At 41.3% G+C, this 24,009-nt stretch overlaps 1 protein-coding gene and 1 pseudogene across 2 annotated transcripts in view; one reads left to right on the top strand and one right to left on the bottom strand.

The window, feature by feature from the left end:
* LOC110160231 (uncharacterized) overlaps positions 1-18,558 on the top strand; it is a 31,600-nt gene extending 13,042 nt beyond the window's left edge. The window contains exons 8-11 of one of the 2 annotated variants that reach the window (XR_008632565.1): positions 76-127; positions 17,707-17,811; positions 17,891-17,928; positions 18,374-18,558. The gene's annotated coding sequence lies outside the window, so the exon portion shown is untranslated. Of the gene's footprint in view, positions 1-75; positions 1,521-17,706; positions 17,812-17,890; positions 17,929-18,373 lie in introns of those variants that run through there. The other variant, XR_008632564.1, reaches the window with a different exon arrangement.
* On the bottom strand, positions 4,069-13,271 carry LOC110160229 (UDP-glucuronosyltransferase 1-2-like; annotated as a pseudogene).
* Positions 18,559-24,009: the final 5,451 nt, after the last annotated feature.

The raw sequence follows: 24,009 nt of genomic DNA, 5'->3' as shown, positions 1-24,009 counted from the left end.
CTGTTGGGACACATTTTCTGTTTTGATTAGGTAAGTTTAACAGGAATAAGCAGGATGTCTGATGTGTGTGTTCAGGAAGAGGAAGGCCTGGACATGACACTCCACACCATCTCAGTGCTGCTTCTTGGTAAGTTTCCTCTCATCGATTCATGATGCACTCAGAGGTGGGTAGAGTAGCTGTTTGTAGCCAAGCAAGAATAACGGAACTGTGTATGATTTTTATTTTAAATTCAATAAACATGATAAACAGATTAACATGTTCTAATCAAGGCAAAGGAGAAATTCAATTCAACTGGACAAAAGTTTATTTTGGTCAAATATTTTGGTTTCGCAGTTCATTCAAGCTGCTTCTTCAGTTCTTGTTTTCAGTATAATCATGCAGGTCCTACCCCAAACAAATGACCTTCTCCTCTACTTTTGTTTGCTCAAACTACACATGTTAAAAATAAACCCCTCGGGATTTTCAGCAGGTCTCAGACTATAATAAAAAAGACACTTTTACTTTTCCTGTCCTGTTCAAAAATGTGGTGGAGTAGAAAGTACAGAATACCTGCTCTCAAATGTGGCGGAGTAAACAAGAACGTATCCACTTTAAAATCTACTTCAGAAAACTACAGATACTTTTTTTTTTTTTTAAGTACAGTACTTACCACTGACAACAACATGACTATTTTGGATTTATGCCATCGTAGATCAAGGGACCTCAACTGGAGATTTGTCTAAACGTTAGTCATTGGTCATTAGTCATTAGTCATTAGTACACAGAATCTGGAGTTGCAAACGGGGACAAAACTTAGAGGAAATTCAAACTATTGTATAAGCATTAAAACTGACAGTACACATGAAACTGAAAGGGTTATGAACATAAAGATAGTGCTGTGATGACTGTTTAAGTTCCTATTTACAGTATTTTCCACACTATTAGGCGCTCTGGATTATAAAATGCACTGTCATAGAATGATGTATTTTTGAACTTTTTTCACAAATAAACTGCACTGGACTTTGTTTGACGCCGTTACAGGCCGTCGTATTTGTTTTGTGTGCTCCCGTTCTTCTCTATTTGCTTTTGTGTGTGCATGATGCGCTCGGTCCGTGAGCGCTGGACCCGGATGCGTGGGAGCACCAGATGCCGGACGGAGGCTGGCGTCACAGCGTGTCGAGGATTGGCCGGTCACCCTTCTGCCCTCACCGATCCGCGGATGCCACGTGTGGGAGCGGGGGTTTAAAAAGGACAATCTTCCGCCTGCTCGGGGAGGCTGGATCCCTGCGGCCAGTTCACCCTTTTTGTTTGATTCTTTGGTTGTCTCACTTTGTGTTTTGTTATATGGCTGGCTGTTGCCTCCGTTAGTTCTTTGAGACACCTTTTTGTTCGCATTGTACTTAGTTAGGGCTCCTTAGTTTATTAGATTATTTTGTTTAAATCCTTTTTATTTTCTCCTCAAATTCCTGTTTTTTTTTTTTTTTGGTTTTTTTTTTCTTTTCCTACACTGTAAATAATAAATGCACAATTTTTAGTTAAACCTTAAAACATCCTGGTTTTATTGTTACTTCCCTTTCTCTCCTAGCAAATGGGATGTAACAGGCACGTTCACGGTGACTCTGGGCTTTGTTCAGTTGTGGCGTGTAGGGAGGGGGCTGTCTGGAACCGCTGGATTGTTGACGTGTTCGCAGTGACTCAGTTGTTCAGTTGTGTCTAGAAGTGGCACATTGCACTCGCTTTTTCGGTTCGTTCCTCCGTTCCGTTCCTCGTCGGCGTGGAGTGATGAGTGTGTCTGTTGGTGTGTTTCGCTGCACGTTCGCTGTCTGCTCTGTGTGTGTTTGCGTGCGCTGTGGCTTTGTAGTTTACTGAGGTCGTGCTGGGACACCCCAGTGGATTCGTGTATAGGGCGCTCTGGATTGTGGGGCGTGCAGTCGTGTTTTGATGAGGTTGGAGGCTTAAGAGCACGTGCTGTGGTGTGGAAAATACAGTACTCCCTCCAACTGTGTGAATGTACCAGTTTTAAACCTGGAAAATTTGCTGTTGCACAATGAGCTGGACAAAAGTGAATCTTTGACAAACTGACCGCAATGAAATTACACATTTATAAAAGTTATGAAAAAAGATCAGAGGACAAAATTGGTTCAAACTGTCCCATCTTTACTGCTTTGCCTCTGAAGTAGACATTTATAAAAGCTAAAAGTTGAAAATCGAAATGTACGTGGGGCCTATGCTTTTTTGCACTCTACCTGCTCCTACTTAGAGAAATTTTTAAAAAACCTTTGCCAGAAAGATTGACAGATTTACTTGCAAAGAAAGATCCCTGACGCCTGACACTCCTACTCGACTGTCCATCTGGCGTCAAGGCTTGGATGGCCTAAAACTTTTTGTAAAACAGAATGAAGCAAAGACTGAGGTGATACTGTTTGGATCCGGTTGTACCCTCTTGTACCCTCTTTAATGTGGGACCCCTCAAAGATTATGTGATCAGATCAATGGTGTTTTAAAATCAAGTTTTTATCATTTGCGGCTTTAATCCAGAGTCAAACCTTTTTAAACTTTCTGAACAAGTCATGCGCACTTTTATTTCATCACGCCGGGACTACTGTCTTTATATGGAGTAAGAAAGCTTTCAGAAATATTCGTGCGCATAGAATAGAAATCCGTGCGTATCTGTCTGTAGTTGCAATAAAATAAATATTTGTAAACTCTTGAATGAGTCCAGTCGTACATAAAACATATTGTGTGCATTTTATCCATCAGAATACGAATTGAAAAGTTGACGAACGTCAAGAATTACAATCACGAAATGAAAATTAACGATTACACTTTCATCAGTACGAATACGAATTCACAGACTCGACTTTATTGTCAAAAAGACAACATTGATCAGGATCAAGACTGCGCAGGCTTAAGTTTGTAGCAGAGAGTAAAAACAGAGAGTGAATGGCACAAGGAGGAGCTACATCAGCGACCAACAAGTTTGACGGTTTCATTAAAAAAAATATTGTAAAAAATCTCTTGTCTTCGCCACATTGAATTCAGGTTTAACTCGAACGCAGCCCGATAATGATGTAATATTGTGTAGAAATAACTCCTCTGAACGAGAAATTGCACCTATATGTTAGTAGAAACATAGTGGAGCCAGTTGGCGAACATGAGATGTAACGTTATCCCAGGACTAATTAGCAAATATCAGGTTCTCTGTATGTTCAGGTTGAAACATTCACAGCTACAGCCACAGTGAGCATCAGTCAGTCTTAACCTTCATCTCAGCTGCATTTCTCACATGAATCAATCCACAGACACAGGTCACTGAAGTAGGCTGACCAAAAGTTCCTCGGGAAGCTGAAATGTCCCAGTTTACACCAAACACTATCAAACTGTCCTGGTTACAGACGTCACAGCCAATGAAATGTTACACATTACAGTTTAATGCAGCTGCCAGCATCAAGTAATGTTCATGTTTACAGGCAACACTTTGGTGTATGTATTTACCGGTAAGTATAACGTCATTGTGTCGTGTCGTGGATGGATTTGTTAGTTCATTATAACTCATTATAACTCATTTATAACCCATTGTGTGTAACAAGGACAGTTTGATAGTGTTTGGTGTAAACTGGGACATTTCAGCATATTTTTGACAGTAAAGTCGTGTCTGTCAATTTGTATTCATACTGATGAAAGCGTAATCGTTCATTTTCATTTCGTGATTGTAATTCTTGACGTCGTAATTTTTCAATTCGTATTCTGATGGATAAAATACACACAACATATTTTATGTATGACTGGAATCATTCAAGAGTTTACAAATAATTATTTTATGCACAACTACAGCCAAATACGCACGGATTTCTATTCTATGCGCACAAATATTTCTGAAAGCTTTCTTACTCCATCATTTTATTCTGGCATCTCACAAAACGCACTTTACTGACTACAGTTTGTCCAAAAGTCTGTGACATCACTTTTAACAAGAACTAAAAAAAAAAGAAAGCACACTATCCTGTCAGCTTCTCCTGGAGGCAACCTGAACAGAGTCTTAAAAAAGAGTCTTGGAGAGTTAAAACAGTTCTCAGACATGTCTCTTTATTGGTTCAGGTAGGTACAGGTCTCGGATTCAAGTAGATTTGCATGATTCAGCCACACGGCATATCTCGCGTCGTCCCCTGACAACGCCCCCTTAGACGATGTCCCCCATTTTGACTATTCACAGAAAACAGGTGCCTTTATTCTAGTCATCTGACTGCATAACTTGTTGATTTAGCATTTTCTGCAGAAACATACACAATTTTGACCCGACACATGTTTACCATAGACTGGCATATGCTAAAGGTTGGAGACCCACCCCTCATATACAACCCAAAGTCCACACCACATCATATCTCAACCCATTGACACTCCAAGGTCCAAACATTGCACTACTTCTGTATTACAGGGTGAATTAACACGAATGAAACATTAAAAACACAGAGAATAAGTCCACAATCCCGATCAATTCATGCGTCTTTGCACTGGCTTCCTGTTAATTTTAGAATTGGTTTTAAGATTTTATCGTTTGTTTTTAAAGCTTTGAATGGACCGGCCCCACAGTACATCTCGGACCTCATCCAAATTTACATCCCAGCGCTCGCTCTGACGTCCGAGGGTCAACTCAACCTCGTGGGCTCTGAAACGAAACTTCAAACCGGGGGGGACAGGGCCTTCTCTGTGGTTGGCCCCAAACTCTGGAACACTCTGCCCCCCATGTCCCAACAGCCCCCACAGTGGAGAGTTTTAAGTCTCGTCTTAAGATCCACTTTTATTCTCTGGCTTTTAACACCGCGTAAGTTGTGTGGTCCTCTGTGTCTTTTATTTATTTTTGAAAATTTTATTCTAAAATTTTACTTGATTAACTTTAAAATACAACACAAAAAAGATAAATACAAATCCTAGTTTTATTCATTCTCCTTTTATCTTCCTCTTTGATCTCCTGCAGCACAGTAATCTACAACAAAACATGAACAACCAAACCACGGCAATTAAGATGGTGAACAAAAATGCCGCTACATCCAAACAGAAGTAGGAATACCACGGCAGTTTGTAGCCCGCCGCCTGAAGATGGGGCGCGCCTTTATTTCTAATCACGTACTCAATCCAAAACAAGGCTGTGTCCATTGGCTTCATTGGCGTGTCACGGTGCAGTCTCGAAAGACGCTGAATGTTTTCACGGTACGACGGATTCTCTATGACGTCCTGAACCGCCTCCAGGAAATACTCTTTGGTGATAGATTTCAGCTCAACCATCCTGGCAGCCCCGCGCGCTTGTAGGCGGAGCACGTTATCAAACTGTTCGAAAAGCAACGGCAGCCCTACTACAGGAACGCCGTGGTAGATGGCTTCATATATACCGTTTGTGCCTCCGTGAGCTACGAACACACGGGTTTTGGGGTGTCCGAGGAGATCATTTTGAGGCAACCACTTCACCAGTAAAGTGTTGTTGCCTAAAGCAGTTGGTGGATGTCCGGTGTACCTCCATATAACTTTTTGGGGGAGTTCCGCATATGCTGCCGCGATGGCCTCGGTCGCTTTTCGAGGTAAGACGGACACAAAACTTCCTGTGGACATTACAATGACTCCGTGATCGCCGGAACTTTCAACAAACTTTTTCATCTCATCCGAAAGCGGAGAGGGTTCTTGGCACTGGAACCCACCGATATAGACCACGTTGGGCATTGTCGGAAGCGGAAACTCGAAGACGAAATCTGATCTTACCAACCAGATGTCCGCTGAGAGCTCCAAAGTCAACAAGCTGGAACCAGGAGGGAAGTGCCGCTCGATAAGATTGGAATATGCTGGGGAGATGACAAACTGCATCTCTATTTGGCTGAATATCTGGAACAAGACATTTTTCACTCTGTCCATGAAGTCCATCTTGTCTGTAAGTTCTGAACCCGTCTGTGGAATGTAAGAAGATGGTGAAGGCGCCATCGTGAAATGGCTGTCTCCGGTTGTTTATCCAACGAACATTGAAAACCATCGGTAACTTGAGATAGCTTCCGAGGATTGCACCGATGGGCAAACCGGGGTCCGTTAACATCAGGTCGAATTGAGAGTCATGCATTTTCTTCATAAAGACAGGATCATCCAGAAGAAACGCGGTGGAATCAGCAATCATCCTGTGAAACTTACTCAACAGTTTAGTGAGAATGTACTTTTGACAGAAGGGACTCACGAACTGTGACTTCTTACGACATTCCATGACACATGTAAGTATACTGTTGTAGTCCTCCTTGTACTTCAGTGTGCGTATGTTGATGGAGGTGTACACAGTGGAGTTTTCGGGGATGTACCGGCTCTCTGTGGGGCGGAGCAGGGTGATTTCATGGCCTCTGGCGTGTAGCTGTCTCAGGATGAGCTCCATGTTGAGCCAGTGGCTGCCGTCCATCGGGAGCACCACAATCCTGCTGCTGTCGCCACTGGGGCATCCAAGCAGCACGGCAGAAAGGACGGACAAGGCGAGGGAGAGGGGGGTCCACATTCTGTGAAGAGAAGAAGTTTTATTATTATACTCTCACTTTATTTTGGATTTAAAGTTCCTTGTGTAACACTTGTGAGGTTTAAAGGGCCCATCTCATGTAAAATCAACTTTTCAGAGCTTTCTACCTTCTAAGAGTGATATGTGGGCCTTGTATATGTTGCCGAAGTGTTTTTTAGATTGATTCGGCTTTTTTTTTTAAAGAAATTGCAGCGTTTTTCTGCCACCCTCCCACGTGACAATGAACTAAAGCTGCTATAACGATGACACAGCCAGCTACACCTATGACGCGTTTGACATAGCAGAAAGCGCTTCGCACCCGCCACCCTCCCCTGCTCCACTGCCTCCATCCCGCCTCCACTCCGCATTGGTTGACAATTCCCACATGATCACTTAAACAATAGTGACAGCATAAGTTCATTCTTCTACACTGCAGTGTACACGATATAATAAGTTTATCTACTCGTGTTTATTAATACTTTACCAATCAGTAAGGTTCAGCTGATGTGCTTGTGCTTCTTGCACCTCAAAGTCCTCGTATGATTCTGGGTCCAACACATAAGGATGAACGCACTGTATCTCCATGATGAATAAAAGTTTATTCCTACTGCTATCAGACCGCTAAAAGGGTTGTGGGGCTGCAGAGCTGTACACTTACGCCACAGGTCGCACACCTGTCTCCCCCTCCCTCCCTGAGATGGGCGGAGGAAGGGCAGCTCACTCAGAGCCTACGTCACGTTTGGAGGGCGGAATAGTCGGCCTTTTATAGTTCCTGGTCTGTGACTGCCTCCAAGAAATTAGTAAGATTTCATAACTATTGTGTAATGTTCTAAAACCCAAATTGCAGAGTCGGTGTCAGAGCACATCTACTGGAGGGGCGAGGGTCACCAGCAGGGGGGGCACTGCCATTTGAGAAATATTTTAACGCGGTGGAGTCATACACAGCAGAAATCAACTATCAAACACGTTTTTTTTTAACAGTATTAGGCTAATTATGTGTTGTTATAATTATCATTATTTTATTGAAATTATTATTATTGTTAGCTGCAATAGTTGTTGAGGCTGTGTGGTAGACGATACGCACACAAGACAATAATAAAAGGAAATTAATAAAAAACTAAAAACAAGAAGGCCTGCCACTGGTCGTAAACATTAAACAACAGCCTCTCGTCAAAAACACCTCTGAACAACATCACTGAAAGAAGCAACCGGGCAGCACCAGGGCTGTAGTGAGTCCTGTCCTATAGAGACCTGAGACTTGAGGGACCTGGACTAAACCAGGACTAAACCAGGACTAAACCAGGACCAGTGGTGGCTAGTGGTATAATTTTTGGGAGGGGCACCAAAGCCAAAATTATAAATATATATTATGAATAATATATGTATTATATATCTAGTCTATAGTATTATAACAAATACCAGAAACAGACATCTGAAAGTTATGGCCAGTCCATATCAGCACCAGGACACCAGGTAGAATTATGCCTCTGCGCGCTATGCTCAGGTCAAACTTTTACACCCAGAAACGAGCGGGCAAAGGCGGATAGAGCAGCGAGCGACTGCCCTGGCCCCATCGGCGGCAGCGAGAGCCCCGGCCCGGTGGCAACTGCCCCAGTCCCGGCAGTGACTGCCTCGGGTTCCGGCAGGGACTGTCCCGAGTCTGGGCGGAGACTGTCCCGGCTCCCGGCAAGGAATGTCCCGGCTCCGGCAGCGGTAGCGACAGCCCCGGGTCCCGGCGGCAGGTCTGTCAGTGTGTCGCTCTTTGACTCTGTCCTCGCCACTTCCTGTGTGGAGCTTTAGGCTGAAGTAGCAGCTGCCGCTAATCGTGGAGCTGCTACGAGTTGACGCAGCAGGTTGACGTGACGTGAGTGACAGGACAGTTGTCCAATCACACTACACTAAATAAACAGAGACTGTGATGTCATTGATGTCACAGTTAAGTTTGTGCCCTCAGCCCAAAGTGAAATGCACCAATCAAAATCATTTTAAAATAGTAATAATAACGGCCTGTGCTGGGGGGTGGGGCACCAGTGGCCGCTGGGGGGGCACGGCCCTCAAATGCCCCCCCCCTTGCCACCGACACCACCAAATTGTGCTTGAATATGTGCAGAAGATACAATGTGAAAAGAGTTATTTTGTATGAGATGGGCCCTTTAAGCCATTTCATGATGTGTCACCTCATCAAAAACAGACCTGGAGTTGTGTTTTGTTTCCTTCACACACATTTGGGTAATCTTTTATTATCAGTCTGTCTACATCTCCAAATGCTCTGTTCCACCTTGTGATGTCACGATGCTGTAGTTAACAGCTCCTTTTACCTGTGGTTCAGTTCTGCAGTTCCAGGGCTAAAATAGTCCAAATTATTGTAGTTTATATATATATATATATATATATATATATATATATATATATATATATATATATATATATATATAGTTTCAATAGTCCTACAAAATAGTCCTACAAAAAAAAACAAAAAAACAGTTTTTTCTTTGTACATTGACAGAATATTTGTTTTCTTTCACTATGGATCCAAATTTAACACATTTAACACAAAATTGTCCAATTTGTTCTGAACTAGTCCTATGGAATCAAATTGAATAATGTCGAAATGTATGTTCTCTGGCTTCAGTATCCTGTTATCGGGGCCATTTTGAAGACTTTTGACCTTTGATAAGACAATAGGGTTTTCAAAAGTAAAAAAAATCTGGTACAAATTGATACTAAAACTAGTATTGGAACTAGAAACTCATTTGAGCTTGTATCAATACAAAAAAGAGCCTTTCCTCAATAGCTTTAGAATGATCTTGAGCTGTATCAGAGCAAGTCTAAGAGCACATACTCCCTCAGATGATGTCACAAGGTGGAAGAGAGCATTTTGAGCTTTAGAGGTGCAGACAGACTAATAATAACGGGTTACTTAAACATGTGCGAAAGAAACAAAAACACAACTCCAGGTCTGGTAACAATTAGAACATGGCTTCAAGTTCACATGAGTAAATTTGGTGTAATATGGGCCCTTTAATCTATATTTGACCTGGTTTGTCATGCTATATATTAAAATAATTCTGCAGCCAAATGGTCAAATGAAATGATCTGCTGTTGTCTGAGGAAGTCAGTACAAAACACCAGGTTTACCAGCAGAGGGCGCAAGGAGACAACGTGACTTAAACGTGTCAGACTTCAACTCTTCCAGAGTTGTTTTACTAGAAGGAGTGGCTCCTCATCTCCAATGTTCACCAAAACACAAGTACAATGATGTACTCATGATAGGGTAATGTTTCATTTCAAATGTCTTTAAAAACATAAACTACTAGAATCTGTGGCAGACATGTTCACCTCAAATCACTGTAAAACACATTTATTCTTAATTTAAAAATATTAGACATGATGGAAAAGCTGTTCTCACCTGGTATAAATGTTTTCACATAATCAAGACATTTATCAAGTAAGAAAGCAAAGCCTCTCATTGGTTGGGCCCTTAAAGGACTCTCTCTCTCTCTCTCTCTCTATTAAGTGCAACTTTAAAACACACAAACTAATATGATGTAGTCTTATAATCTATAATAAAACTTGAAACAAGTTTACTGGCAACACTAGGGCTGTCGCGGTTCAAGAATTTCACTTCCTTTCCCTAACTGTACATGCCTCTGCCCCGCGGTGTGTGGTGTGTGCGGTATAGCACACCGTCATAACACCGAGGCCGTACTAACACATGTATTTGGGGAAGTATTTGAAAAATATCAATATAAAACCACAGTCAAATCTAAGTGATAGACATGAGCATGTGCACGTGTAGCGTTATGTAGTTTTACAGACGCGTTACAAGAATACATGATTAGGATCCTCGCATGATTAACATGTAAAGCCTGTACAGGATAAACCTGCACAGAGGCACCTGCAGGGGGCGCCTGTACACACTGTGTGTACCTTGAATATCCCCAATGAATCTACATGGATGTCTCAAGTTATGCATGGAGGAGTGTGGCAGTGATGATTGACCAAACTGTTCATCAAACCTGTTCTTGGATAGTAGTGATGCGCGGGTAAACCTGTACTGGTTAATGGTTAATCCATGGTTAAGGAAAAGGTGCGTGGCGTCCTGTGCTCACAGAACAGACACAATACGAATAGTTTTATAGCTACTCATTAAAAGTGCACAAACAATGCTCCAGTGTGAACAAGACAGATCACGGATCATACACACCGACACGGTGCAAAGACAAAGCTCCTCATCCAGAGCACGTACACGCATCCAGGTGCTTTAGTCCCAAACTCCACTAAAGCTCCACTAAAGCACTAAAATCTTCTATGTCCAGTATAACCAATGAGTGTGTAGGCCATTTCAAACAGGTCCTAAACAGTGCACTTAAGTGTAAAAAGTAAAACGAAGGCTGATTTTAACACATTACACAAACAAAACCGCATGTCCACAAGGCGCGCCACCACAGATACGACGGCCAGCTGCACAGGTGTGCCACACATTAGTTTTACTGTGCGTCGGTTTGGGTTGAGTCCCAATATTTCAACACATTTGCTCAAAGTCACATAAACATCAGTTGCTTGATAGTAGAATAGAAAAATTCTGGGAATAGAAGGAAAAATACTACCATTTAATACTGAAAATGTCATTCTATTGTCTAAAGAAAGAGTGTTTTTTACTAACATCACAGTATTTGAATCAGTATTGAGTCTAGTCTTAGTGTTGAGAAATTGAGTTTGAAATTTTAGTGCCAACACTTCTTCTCCGTCTATTTGTATGTTATTCTTTGGTTCCTATAGGTTGGGTGGGCTTGGCAAGTTGGTGCATACTGTTTTTGTGTCCTTTGGCAAGACACTTTACCCACCTTAGCCATGTTTGAATGAGTGGTTTTCATAGTGTTCAAAGTAATTATGTCATGCTCCTTGCGGGGAAACTGGCCAGTGTGGTCTTAAGCAGGAGGCAGACTCAAAACGTTCCATTCACTAAAAATGTATTCATAATCACCGTGGCAAAAATAATACATATTTACAAAAAATAACTGCGCTCCAATTAGGCAAAAACAACAGAAAACTAAGGAAAACCCACGTGTACCCGGCTACACTGATGTGAACTCCTCGAGAGGCAAAGCTGCACTGCTTTTATAGCTCCCTGCAGGAAGCACCTCAAGAGTATTCACTGCCAAAATTAAGTTAAGTTAAGTAGAGATACCTAGAAGTTGTACTCAGTGATGTAGTAGGACTAAACCAGGTCTAAACCAGGACTAAACCAGGACTGAACCAGGACTAAACTAGGTCTAAACCAGAACTAAACCAGGACTAAACCAGGACTGAACCAGGACTGAACTAGGACTAAACCAGGACTGAACCAAGAATAAACCAGGACTGAACCAGGACTAAACTAGGTCTAAACCAGGTCTAAACCAGGTCTAAACCAGGACTAAAACAGAATAAAACCCAGGACGGAACCAGGACTAAAACAGGACTAAACCAGGAATGAACCGGGTCTAAGCCAGGACTGAACCAGGACTGAAACAGGACCAAACTAGGTCTAAACCAGGACTAAACTAGGACTACACCAGGACTGAACCAGGACTAAACTTAGACCTGGTTCAGTCCTGGTTCAGGTCCGGACAGCAGTGCAGATATCATGAGCCTATGCAGGTTGTTTTCATCATTGCCTGTAGCTCCAGTTTAACATTTCAGTTGTAGCTATTTTATATATATATATTTTTTACCTCACATCGTGTGAGTCGGGGGGTGGACGGCGTACCCCCACGTACCACACACACTTCACCCCCGATTGTACTTAAGTTTTGTACTTTTACATTTGTAATTAGTTACCTTCCAACACTGGAGGTAACAACATTATAACATGACTTAAAGCTTACAAGAGTCCATTTTGCATCACCAGTAAAGTCACAGTATGTAACTTTTGATCATTTTTAATAATTATGGTATCAGACTTGAGTATAAAGTCTATTCCAAGTATCAGAATCTTAGTATCCTAACAACACTACCACTTTATACAACATTTAAGTCACAGTATGTCACTTTTTTTTTTGTTATTGCTGTGTCTAGATGAAATTGTCGAGCACAAGTTTCCACCAGTTTAAGGTACAAATCAGATCTGTGGAGAGGCGAGCCTGCTCACCATTTAAAGGTCCTATATTGATGCAAACTAGACTCTTGTGAGCTTTGAGTCTTTGAGTTCTAATGTTTTTACCTCATCACAAACATACCTGAAGTTATGTTTTGTTTCATTCACACGTTTAACACACAAATATATTTATAAAAAAATTAAAATTAAAAATTAATTAATATTAAGAATAAGAATAAAAATAAGACTACTTCAATTAAGAATCTCCAGAAGTGATTGATTAAAAATGTAACTCCAGGCTAACATGGCTTAAACATAAAATGACTCAAGTTGAAAATAAGAAGTAGACCGCCAAATTTTTCTCATATTTTTGAGTATTTATGTAATGAAATATATGCAATGTATCTGGCATAAAAATAAATACAAAAAATAACCCATGTATGTCTTAAAAGTCCAAATTACACCAACATTGGTACTAGCTACCCTTGACCTTTTCTTTAAGCAGATCAGAAAATAGTGTAATATAATAAAGTATTTTCTGAAATTGCTCTTATATACAGAGTTGATATAAGTACACATATATAAGTAAATGTGACTAGTTTCTTAACAGCTTTGATAAAAAAAAAAAAAAAAAAAGATCACACCATAGACTGTACTGACACCCGCTATAATAATGTTTGAGTTTCTTACCTGGTGATTTTTATCTCTGACCCAGCGCTGTCGCCTCCACGTCCAAAAACTCCTTTTATGAATGAAATTGTTAATATTTACATATAATCTGAAATCAGTGGGCAAAGTCTACTCTGGCACACAATGAACTCACAAAATGAACTCTTGTTGTTATAAAAATGTTATAAAACTGTTACCTCCTCAAAAACAGACCTGGAGTTGTTTTGTTTCATTCACACATGTTTGAGGAACCCTTTATTATTAACGTATTTTAAGTCGCACCAGCCAAAAAATGTGTAATGAAGAAGAAAAAAACATAATAAGTCACACTTTTTGGGGGGAAATTATTTTATAAAATCAGAGACCAGGAACTGACATTTCCTGTTGAAAGTCAAGTTCTAGTAATAACAATAGAAGAGAGAACAACAGACTGTTAACGTCACATATGAACAGTTCTTCAGATAAACTATAACATAAACAACAGAACAGAACAAGTTTACCAAACTCTCCATCTCACTCCAAATCACTAAATCCATTTAATTCTTCATCCTCGGTGTCACTTCTGAACAACTCTGTGACCTCTGGAGGTAAACAGAGCACCGCTTCCTCTTCTGTGTCGCTGTCGTCAGACTCAGCATCAGTTCCAGTTAGAATTATTCGGGTCTTTCTGAATCTCGACAGGATGGTTTCAGTGTCACTGAAGTCCAGACTTTGTCCATCCATCCAGTGACTTCAGGAAAGTTGCATGTTACACCTTCCTGATTGTCACGAGTTTGTATCTTACTCCAAACTTTCTTTCTGCTGCTCTATTACCATTTTCAGCTGCAGATTTCACAACTTGCAGCTTGTAATTGGCAAAATATGATTTTTTTTTTTTTTTTTTTTTTGGGGGGGGGGGCATTTGTGTTTAGTCTTCTCAGTCGTCTTTATAATGGTGCGATCAACTGACATGATACAGACAGGACAGAGGCTCTTTCTTCAGGAGACATGTGCAGTAGAGTGAAGTGACAATGGTGCAGGAGGAACAGTGGAGCCCAGGCAACATAAGATGATTAAGTGTATTTTTCTTTATTTCTAAAGTGTATTGTGGCTGCTCTTTTTTTTTTGTTACTGTTTATTCGATCAGCTGTTCGGGACTTAAAGGACGTAACACGGATTATTAACGGAACTGAACCGATTTGGACCACGTAAATGGTGCTGAGGATCAGACCGACAGGACCCAGCTCGATCCAGGTGAGATCCATCCATGTACTTTGCCTTTGAGCGTTGATGGAGGTGTGTGCCGAGAGCACACGCCACCACTGCGGCCCATTGGACATACGTTTATTTTTGAAGATCATTAATTTGGAATTTATAAGACTGTTTTAAAGGGGTCTGCGGAGGGGATTCGGATCGTGGCGTGGCTCTGGATTAAATAAATCCCTCAGATGAAAGACTATGGTTGGGGCATGCGTGTGGACAATAAAACTATAAAGGGGGTGCGATGTTGAACTCTGTATTTGCCAGTGTGGGATATAAGTGGCCTAATATAATTTAAAATCAAAGCAGCCTTTCCTTTGCCTTTGTTTTATTTCATTTTATTTATTACAACCAGACTAATTATAGGGCAATAGTTAAAAAAAAACAATCAGTTCCCCAGATACTATTTTGAATGATAATCTCCTGCGCTCAGTGTGGGTGTTCCAACAGGAGTAGCAGATACTGGCACACAAGTCCAGAGCGCCCTCTTGCAGCTGTCAGAGTGAACATTTTAACATATACTGTAAATGGCCGTTCACACCAAGGTGTCAAAACGTCCAGTTTCTATGTAAAGTCTATTTGGACGCCCGACTTGAGCGTCCTGCGTTTTTGCGGCATGTCTTCGGCGTCGGCGGTTTAGACGCGTGTCCAAGGCGTCAGCATCAAGAAGTGGAAAATGCTGAACTTTTCACGTCAAGCGCACCGTGTCAACCAATCAGGGACGAGTATCCAGTGACGCAGCAGCAACGTTATTATCAGGAAGCAAGACCCGAGAACCAGAGCGAGAGCCACAAACATACGCCACAATCACCGAGCCGATCACGAGGATTACACCAGGACCGGACCAGGACTAAACCAGGACTAGACTGGGACTAGACCGGGAATAAACCAGGACTGATCCAGTGTCATCAGCGGAGTATAAATATATATACGCCCCAGTCGTCGACCCGATCTCCTCCGCTGATGTTTTATGTCATAAAAACACTCTATCAGTCTGGTCTGACATCGTTTCGGGAAAAGACCAGGACCGGGCTCTTGTTTCCAGGGCAACGGACACGCGTCAAGTATTTTTCTCCCGTTCGTCCACAGCGTGAAATACGCACGTTGGGGGCGTCCAAACTCAAATGCGAAGGCGTCCAAATAGAGGCGTCAAGGCGTTTTTTGGCGCTTTGGTGTGAACGGCCCTTAAGGCGCACAGGAGTATAAGTCGCAGCAAAACACCCAAACCATAAAAAAGTGTAACTTACCATCTGAAAAATACAGTAGTCTGTCTATATCTCCAAAACTCAAAATGCTCTGTTCCATCTTAGCAGCTCCTTTTACCTTGTTTTGTTTAGTAGTGTCTATGGAGTTTAAAACACAATGGAGCACTTCCTGTATAACCACATGACATCACAAGGAGTATTTTCTGTTTGAGAGAAGTTAAACATGTATGATTGAAATAAAACCCAACTCCAGATATGTCTGTGATGAGGAAACAACATTATAACGTAGATCAGAAAATAGCATGATGTGGCCCATTTATAATCTTTAAAACCTTATAAATGTGGCAGTTTGGTCTCTCGAGATCTTGTACCATCCCTGCTCCTCACCGTAAACAACATGAACACCAAATGAGTTGTATTATTTCTCTGTATTCTTTCCATTGAACTTCAACTGCTCAGGTCAAGTCTAACCGCAGTCGTCAATGTAGTGAGAATTGTTCCATTTTCTTTGGCTCCAGCGCGTTCAGCATCTCATTAAAGACTATGGAAATATAGGTCCATGTTTTTCCAATGTGGGATCGCAGTTTTACACCAACAATATCCAGGCTCCCAAGTCAATCACCTCAGAGATTTCACAAACTTCCACTGACAGATGGAAATTTAAAGTTCTGACCTTCACAGTCTTTAGATCCTGGTTTTGGCGAAAGAAGATTTATGGTAAAAAGGCCCCAGTAACATTTGGTGAACTGTTATAAGCCCCGTACCTGATTTTTACTGTCTTAAATGTCTGGAATGTTTCACAGTATGGTGTTAAACCTTTCTATCATCGTGGAGACCAATCCAGAGAGGCGACCCTGCTCACAGTCAGAATGTCTATTTTTCGAGGTAGGTTTGAGCTATAAAACCACCTGTCATTGAATAAACGTAAGGTAGAGTTGTTTAATGTCACACTGTGGAACATTTCAGGCAAAGCAAAGGCATCTCCATAGAAACAAGTAGTTGACAGAACCTCCACCAGTTACATAGAAACCAGAAAAACAAGACTAGATAATTTTAAATAATTTGCAGTGGTCTATAGTTCTTCCTCACTTACCTATGATATTTTTTTGGAATATAAGGCGCTCTTAAAATCATTTTTTCATTTTCTCAAAAATCGACAGTGTGCCTTATAATCCAGTGCACCTTACATTTCAATTACAATTCTGGTTGTGCTTACTGACTTCAAACCGATTTTATTTGGTACACGGCGTTCAAAAATCTGTCAAAATGTTTTAGTACGACTTTAGTATGAAGCTGCATTGCTTGATGGATTGTTGAAGCATTACTGTAGTTAGGAGCTTCGTTGAGAAAGTTAGTCTGACAGAAGCTGAATCGCATCAGTGCACAAGGAGAGAGATGATTTTTTTCAGCGCTTATAGTTTATGCAAATGAGCCATGTGGTTTTAAGTTTCTTTTCTGTAAAACAGGAGTGTCAAACTCAAATTCACAGAGGCCAAAATGAAAAACTGGGACTAAGTCGTGGGCCAAACTAAATATTTATTGAAAAATTTGATGAATGTGTATTGATACTTTGCAGCTGATGTTGTCAACATTCCCTGACTCCCATACAGGACCATCAACACTTGTACTGAACACAGGCTCCTGAAAATGTGTTTAAATCAATTTTGTATTTTGTATTTTTTCTTGAGTTTTCAGACAACGTTAACACTTACTGGCTGTGTTTGCTATTGTGTACATTGTGGTGCACACAATGTACACAACTACTTAACATAACTTCTGAAGATTCTGTCATAGACATACAGGAAGAACACCCCCAGCATGATGTCACTGCAAAGTGTCAGTTAGACAGACACGAGCACAGTATGTGTTTAAGGTGAGAGGAGCAGGACAGGATATAATGTAACTTTACTCTACTTTCCTTGTTGATCAAAGTTACACCTCTGACAGACTCTTGTTTCCTTGTTTGGTTAAAGTCATGTTCATGTTGTCTTGAGCTGAGTGTGTGTGTCTGTTGTTCCAGAGGTGGCGCTGTACGTAGGACTGAGCCTGAGCGCTCTGCTCATCCTGTCAGTGACACTCACCTCACTCATACTGTACAGGAGAAAGAGAGCGAGAACAACACCAGGTCACACACCTGCAGCTCACAGCAAAGTCAACATGTGGACTTAAGTCTGAACTTATATGTGTGTTTTGTGTTCCCACAGGAGCTCCTGACATCACAATAAACCCTCAAATACAAGAGGTGAGAGTTCTAAAAAATTTGGATTTTCAAGAAAGTTGAAGAGTGTATGACAGATTTTCATGTTTTTAGTTTGGGTGGATTGTACCTGCAGTGAATATTTATGATAGTTTTACATAAATTAAGTGTCACTTAGTGGAAAAAGTAGAGAAGTAATGTAGGGTACAAAAATACAGAAAGTTCTAAAGCATGTTTTTGACGTTCCCTCATCAAAAACATGCCTGAAGTGGTTTTATGTGCATCCTCTCCTTATGGTTTGCTATAAGATGCTTTACAAGGCTCCGCCCACAAGTCTACATCACACTCGCTCCCACATGACAATTCTCCATAAATATACAATAACATGATGTAAAACTGTACACTATAACTTGATAAACCTAGTGAAATGTGCAGTGTAGTTTCATTAGTGAGATGTACACTGATTGTGTTAACGCGTTTCCACTTGCAGATGGCAGACAGCTCCAGTGCAGTCACATACGCTGAAGTGGATTTCTCCAAACACAGCAGGGCCCCCCAGGGTTCAACTACCAGAACTGAAGATGTTATTGTGTACTCCACTGTGTGTTCACCACAGAAATAAGTCAATAATACTGCAATACTAGTTTAGAATAATGAATAAAGGCTTTGATGGTTTGTGTTGTTGTTGTTTTTTCTAATAATTACTTTGGTGTACCTGCTGTGGTCAATGTTTATCATAGTTTTATATCAGTGAAGTGGCAGTTTGAGGGAAAAATGAAAAAAAAATTGAAAAATAAAAATACAGGAAGTAGTTCTGAGTTCTAAATCCCTCTATTATGTTCCAACACTGAAAATTTCATTCATGGAGAGAATTCACGCACAGAAAGGCTACGCTCAGACTGCAGGGCTTAATGCTCAATTCAGATTTATTTGTGAAATAAAATTTTTTTTTGTGAGGTGATTCACATTTTCAATTAAATGTGACTTGTATGTGATCTCCAGTGTGAACGATAAACGCCCCAAAAGTGTCCCGCATGTGCATTGAAGGACACGACGACGTCACACACAGCGAGCATCCTCAGTGTTTCCCAGTGGTGGGATGTCAGGACCTGCAAGTCCTTCTCTGCTGGCCTAAAAGAATCTGAATCACAGACTGATGGTAATTATATTATTATTAAATAATTCCAAATGGTCTGTCCGCTTCCTTTCAGAACTTTTCTGATGCTTGTGCTGCTTCCAGACATGAATTTTCATATTAAAGCATTTGACTAATCACATTTCAGCCGTCCCTTGTTACTAGGCAGAGTCAAAGTCATAGCGTGTGAAACTGTTGCTTCAACCAATCAGATTTTGAGTTGGTGTCACCAGGGCCTTTAGCAGTGAACAACGTCACCAGATTAAGAGCCACTTACTGGACAGAGAGCGAACCAGCCAAAGCAGCAAACTGCATCTGTAGGGGAACCAGGTCTAAACCAGGTCTAAATCAGGTCTAAATCAGGTTTAAATCAGGACTACATGAGGACTTATTTTGGACTTGAGTGAGAGCAAGAGAGAGTGTCCGCAAAGCACGACCGGGCGACAGATGCACTGAGCCGCATGCGGCCACTGGGACTGGTGCTTCGTGCAGTGTGAGCAGCGCGGAGCACTGGCCCCGGTGCGGTCCTTTCGTCTTAAGTCGATCCCGATCAACCAGTCGATCGCCAAGGTCGTGTGGGTAGATCACCCACTCATCTCGTCTCGGACTCGATCGCGTTTGGACTCGGTCTTGTTTCTCACTCAAGGTCTGACACTCAACAAGTGTGATCATATTTCATTACAATAAACTTGTAGCGGGTGCAGGAGCGTGTGGGGCGTCTCAGTGCAGCCTGTGCGCTCATTTGAAACCCGCGGAGACTCAGCACATCACAAACACACACGCTCCCTATGCACGGCTCGTCTGTAACAGCGTGTGCCCTCGTGTACCAGCGTGCATCACAGGGCAGGTTCAACTTCCTAAACATCCTACCTGTCCATCTGCCTCACGTCAGCACGCCGCCCCTCGCCTTTTCACGCTCTCGCTCCTTCCTGCGTACAGCGAACACAAGCCCCTCCCACAGTGCGGCTGATTAGAAAGAACAAGACCAAACGTGAAGCAAAAACAGTCTAAATTTGTGTTCCAGTGTTGACACAAAGCAGGTCTACAGCATAGAGCGGATCTACAGAACAGACCTACTGCCACATTTGGCTGAAGTTTGTCTAACAAAAGTGCACAAATGCATCTGTGTTTGTCACGATGTGCGTTTGGTTTGGTAAACGTGCAGAGGCTGGTAAATATCACTGCAAAACCAGAAAAGAATGCAAACTCCAGTTTGGAAACTTTAAAAAAACAGGTTTAAAAAATCTTCCTTCACTTTTTTCACAGTTTTGTGTAAAAGTGTCTCTCTTAAAGAAGAGGTTCTCAAACTGTGGGTGGTGAGGGTTCCAAAAAAGTGCAGTTTGTTTTGGCTTTGTATTAGGTAGAGCTTTTATGACTTGGTCATTTTGTAAGTAACTCTCATGCTGAAAAAAAGTGTGAGCACTCCTGTCTTAGGCTGTATAAATAAATGGCCATGGCTAAACCGCTCCAGTTCACTTTCTGTTGAAAAAAACTGGCCCTCTCTCTGTACCTGCTGCTGTCAGGCTCGTCATTTTTGCCTTAAGATGTTTGCATTAACCCGCTCTACATGATCCTGTTTTTGTTATTTTACTGTTTTGTTCATAAATATGAGCATTAATAACAGACCAGTCAAGTGCCTTCTTTCCCCAGAGTTGCTCATTGTAGTGTTTGCAGCAGGTCTGGTTAACACCGTTAAGCGCCCGCCTCTTTTGATTAGTCACTTTAACAGGAATAAGGAGTATGGTATGATGTGTCAATCAAAGGAAGGGAGTATGTTCTGGGCTGTTGTTGTCACTGTTGTGTGGGAAGTTACTTAAAGGGCCCATGTTACTTTGTTTTCTGATCTATGTTGTCAAATTGTACCCTCATCACAAACATGCATTGCATTGTTGTGTTTTGTTTCATTCGCACGTTAAACACATGCATACTTAAGCTGAGGGAGAATTCTTCTTCTTCAAGTTTACAAGGAAATATTAATTCCAAATTAAAGTTTACATGGAACACAAGTTAAATCAGCTTTATTTAATTCCACTGAACGTCTGGGGTGGGGGAAGGGACACCAATGTATTTACATCTACAGGAAGAAAACAGAAAACACTAGGGTGACCATATTTCCATTTGTGAAAACTCGGACACCTTACCTCGACATTGAGCTACAGTCATTCCTCGCTATATCTCCGCGATTCACCTTTCGCGGTCTCGGTCTCGCCGTTTCTCAGATTTTTTATTTTTTTAAATCAATTTTTCATGTTTTTTTTTTTTACACATGGGTGGGTCAGGACTAAACCAGGTCTAAACCAGGACTAATCTTGGACTTAAGAGAGAGAACGCCAAGCAGTTTGTCTGCAAAGCGCGATTGAGCAATTGCCGCGTTTACCTCCGTGAAGTACCAATTACCAAACCAATTACGTAGGCACCGGGCAACAGAGGTATGGGTAACATCGGGCTGACCTGACACAAACATGGTCCAAACTTTTTCACCATCTTGTGTGTCGTCACGTCAGAGGGGTGACTTAACGCACATGCACTGAACAACCGGAATTATTTTTTAAGAGGAATAAACATTTACATGATCGTGGAATAAATTTATTCAGGTTTAGAACTGAAATAAACCACCCACTTAATTTAAGTTTAACTCTGAAAAATCATTAGGAATTAAGTGTTTACATGGTATTTTTTAAAGTGAAATTATTTTTTATTCCGAATTAAATTAGTTTAAAGCTCTCCCTCCCTGGAGAGGTGTTCCAGGTATGTCCCACCAGGAAGAGGTCCCAGAGAAGACCTAGGAGGAAGTGTCTGTGGAGAGGGGAAGTCTGACTGATCAGGGTCTCCCAGGATGGATGGATAAAGCCTCCCCAACCCCCACCTCCCTCCTCCTGCAGTCTCCTGCAGAAAGAGACGCTGTCCTGTGTGTATCATGTCTGTGATTTCAGCAGATTTCAGACTCTCCCGGGGGCGGGGTTAGTTGTATCGATCAGGTATAAGTGGATGTACGGCTACTGAAGTTTGAGATGTTTCTTCTTGTCATTTAGCACATGTGGGTCATTAAGATGTGTGCCACTCACTAATGTTCATTTAGCATCATCATAAACTATTTGAGTGCCCTTACAACATCACGAGTTAATGCTGCACCTTCACATTAACCCTTGACCCATGTGTTAACCGCACTAACACGCCCGCTTTCTGGACTCAGGTTGTGCGTGCATCTGCTGTGTTGCCAAATCATAGACCGTATAGGGGTGTCCAGTACGTCGATCGCGGTGTAAATAATGATTTGGGTGGAAATGTCTGTCTTAAGTGGAACAGGTTTAATAATTGTCAGATTTTCAGGCAACAACTTGCAAAAATGTTCAGTAATTCAAGCTCTACAACCTTCATTTCAATTTTATTTTAAATCTTTTTCTTTTAATATAGCATTGGTTTACTAATTCTTCCCTGATATCCAGGGATTATTCCCTGTTGCTTTCATCAAATATACATTCAATTGTTCAAGAGAAATGTTGCTGACAAACCAAAAGAAGAGGGAATGATTTTCTGACCAGTGGACCTTCTCACTACAGGGCCTTCTGACTAGTGGGCTTTCTGATGATAAGGGTGTAACCGTACATGTACATGTCTTTGTGTTTGCAATGTACTTCATACAAGCATGTTGCTCAAATGAAAATGAAAACAAAACAAAACAAAAACAAACAAAAAAGTAAAATTAAGAAACAGTTAGGCTTGTTTCGACTGGCTCCAGTAGACTAGACTAGACTAGGCAGAGCCAGTGGAGCATACTGTCCAAAATCAGGACTATTCTGGACTTTCCCACCCTCTGAGCCGCAGGAGCCACTGCAGAAACCTGAGCCCAGGACGCATGTGCTCGTACTTCCTGGTTGGAATCAGGACCCCAGCTGCAGTGTTGTAGATATACTGAAGCCTCTCACGCTCGTTTGGAGAGGTCACTGAGAGACTGTTACAGGAGTCTAACCTATTGGAGACAAATGCATGGATAAGTGTCTCCAACTCTGCTTTAGACAGTATACCTGTCTAAAGAGATTTTCAATTATTTTTTTAGATAGTAAAAGCTGCAGATGTTATTGATTTGATGTGGCTGTTGACTCTTTCCCCCATGAAAACGACATTTGACGACCCTCCCCTGTACCCTTAATGACGTCTTTTTTACACCTCTGTGTCACTAAAGACGTGATTTGACGACCATTAGAAACGGCTCGGTTTTTCACATTTAAACAGAGGTTGGTGGGGGGTCACTATAAACCACACTAGGCTGACCAATAAGATTTCAAGGATATGTTTTCGCTGATTTTTTTCCGAAGTTAATCGAAGTAGTGACGATGGTAGCTTCTGGAAAAAACACAACAACACAAAACACGTGCAATGGAAAGATCGCGGCGCTGCGGCGCACAGTTTTAGAAATAATGAGGAGCGGACGTATTTTATGGATAAGTTTAGAGAAAGTGACTTTTATAGATTCCAAAGTGATGATGTTGAAGTTGATTATAAAGTGGAAAACAGAGATAGTGACGGACTTACAGAGAGTGAATCTTATGAAGGTGAGAATGCCGCTGATGAGTCTGTGTGGAGTCCTGCGATATCCAAATAAACTATCCAGGCTTTATACTCGATTATGAAACTAAATTGCCCTGAAATCCTGGATGTTGCGAGTCCTTTAAAATATTTCAGTCTTTTTTTTTTTCAAGATGAAATGTATGACAGAATCACTACAGAAACAAACACTTATGTGGAGCTCTGCACACGAGAAAAGTAACCAAGATGATAAATACTGAACACCCACTGACGGGGAAGAATTTTTTTATTATATTATTTATATTATAATAAGCTAAATGAGTTGAATAAAAATTAAATAAGGTGAATAAGCTAAATGAGTTGAATAAGTTAAATGGAAAAAATGAATCAGGTCCACACAGGGTGAACAAACAGGTAAAAACAGGTGTCCACTTGGCTGTACTGTATCTGGTGATATGAAATCT

The sequence above is a fragment of the Boleophthalmus pectinirostris genome, unplaced genomic scaffold, assembly GCF_026225935.1.
Source record: "Boleophthalmus pectinirostris isolate CB_2022bp ecotype Guang Dong unplaced genomic scaffold, ASM2622593v1 HiC_scaffold_20, whole genome shotgun sequence".
Taxonomy (NCBI): domain Eukaryota; kingdom Metazoa; phylum Chordata; class Actinopteri; order Gobiiformes; family Gobiidae; genus Boleophthalmus; species Boleophthalmus pectinirostris.
Note: the sequence above shows the minus strand (reverse complement) of the source record. Positions and strands in the feature narration are given on the sequence as shown.